Raw genomic sequence first — 2500 nt, 5'->3', positions numbered from 1 at the left:
CTAACGCGGTCTTGAGCCGGAAAGAGAATTGATTAGTTCATCTCATGAGTCTTTCGGGTCGAGTTTGACTCGTCCTTAATCACGTGACAGACCCATACGCGAAACTAACGCGGTCTTGAGCCGGAAAGAGAATTGATTAGTTCATCTCATGAGTCTATCGGGTCGAGTTTGACTCGTTCCTTAATCACGTGACAGCCCCATACGCAAAACTAACGCGGTCTTGAGCCGGAAAGAGAATTGATTAGTTCATCTCATGAGTCTTTCGGGTCGAGTTTGACTCGTTCCTTAATCACGTGACAGCCCCATACGCGAAACCAATGCGGTGAGCCGGAAAGAGAATTGATTAGTTCATCTCATGAGTCTTTCGGGTCGAGTTTGACTCGTTCCTTAATCACGTGACAGCCCCATGCGCTATTTCTGACATTTGTCACTGTGTTTTTGTTACTGTTTGTTGAGGATCTGTGGTTTGTTATTATTTTATAAATAAATAAAACCCTGTTATAATAAAATTTTGATTAATTTGTCTTCTTGACTGTCTATCGGTAAATAAACACTAGGCTATATAATAATGATAATAATCCAAGCTTACAATAAAAAGTATTTATAGACTAGTTTGTTCATTTTTACTCCAATTTTGAGTTTGCTGGGTATAATAATTGCTTTTCCTAGGCAGACTTGACATATTGGTGTAATATATGTATAAGAAGATTGCTCAAAAAAGGACATAATGACATACCATTAAAAGCAAATAACATTTTGAATTTGAATTATTTAAATGTTAAAGACAAATGTTAAAGACATTAAGGTTATGATAACTTCAGCTTTAACAGTTTTAACCCAGCTCAGAGTGAGGAGTTTCAGATCCTGGTTCACTGGCCAGTGCAGGGGCCATGTTTTGGGAAGACTTTGACGAGAGGGTAGCAAGCTGAGGCCTTCTGCTACCTCTTCTGAGACCTCAGATGCTATGATGGCCAACCTTGCAGAGCCACTCTTACCCCGCACATCAGACCCTCTGGGCCTGGTGGAGGAGATTGTTCACCAGTATACACAAGCCTTTCTGAAGTCACAAAGACAAGACTTTGCATTGTGGCCACATCCGTGCCATCTGAATTTTTTTTTTCTAAAACTGGGCAGATTATCTCAGATAGAAGAACTCACAGACTCAGCCCATCCAAGGTCAGGGAGCTTGTTGTTTTTTTAATAATGTAAACATGCCTTAAAGCAAGTCCTAAAATATAGCCAACAGTGTGTTATTTATTATAAGCTTATTTATTTTTATTTATTTAGAAAAAAGACTAGCTTGTTGTGCAATATTTTTGTTGTTGTGATTTTAAAAGGTAATTTGTTATTGTTATAAGGCTCCATTGCTTTAAGTATCTCTTAAATTTTCATTTATTTTTTATTCAAATGGTTTAAAATTATTTTGGGAATAGCTTGTTGTGCAATATTTAGTTTCTTTTTTTTTATATATTGTACTTTTAAAGTTCATTTGTTAAGGTTATTAGACCCTGTGGCTTTATTATCTTTTCATTTTAATTTCATTTTAATTATTTACATTTTTATTATTTTAATTTATTTTGGAATAGTTGTCCTCTTTGTTAAAAAGCTTTTCTGTAATAAACAATAAACAACTATTCAAAAGTATGTACAGTGTGTTTTTAATGTTATAAAGTGTCATATGTTACAAAAGTATGGTTTACACAGACAATCTGATTTAATAACTGCACAACTAAACAAAAACAAACAGACAGAAAAAAAAGATCAACATTTTAAGCATAACCAACTCTTTATTTCCACATTCAGTGTTATGGAAAAGTACCACCATGACAGAAATTAAAAACAACAATTTGAAACCAAGAAATGCATCACGTTACTGTAAGAGTAAATAATACTAATAATAAATAAGTACTACGCACCCATTTTGTAAGGAAAGTTGTAAATGAACTAATTACTCTAGCCAATGTTGTCACACAGTACAAAAGAACGAAAAACCCGAAGAACCGAAAGATGAACTATTCAATTATCTGCATTCTTTTACTGTCAGTGTCTATGGTTTTAGCGTATGGGCTGTCACGTGATTAAGGAACGACTCGACCCGAAGACTCATGAGATGAACTAATCAATTCTCTTTCCGGCTCAAATTGCATTGGGTTTAACGTATTGGGCTGTCACGTGATTGAGGAACGAGTCAAAAACCGATAGACTCGAACTATGAACTAATCAATTCTCTTTCCGGCTCATGCTGCATTGGGTTTAATGTATTGGGCTGTCACGTGATTGAGGAACGAGTCAAAAACCCGATAGACTCGAACTATGAACTAATCAATTCTCTTTCCGGCTCATGCTGCATTGGGTTTAACGTATTGGGCTGTCACGTGATTGAGGAACGAGTCAAAAACCCGATAGACTCGAACTATGAACTAATCAATTCTCTTTCCGGCTCAAGACTGCATTGAATGACAGGTGAATTACTACTACTAGAACAGAACCCATAGAATAA

Source organism: Carassius auratus, unplaced genomic scaffold, assembly GCF_003368295.1.
Source record: "Carassius auratus strain Wakin unplaced genomic scaffold, ASM336829v1 scaf_tig00045754, whole genome shotgun sequence".
In the NCBI taxonomy this organism is placed as follows: domain Eukaryota; kingdom Metazoa; phylum Chordata; class Actinopteri; order Cypriniformes; family Cyprinidae; genus Carassius; species Carassius auratus.
Note: the sequence above shows the minus strand (reverse complement) of the source record.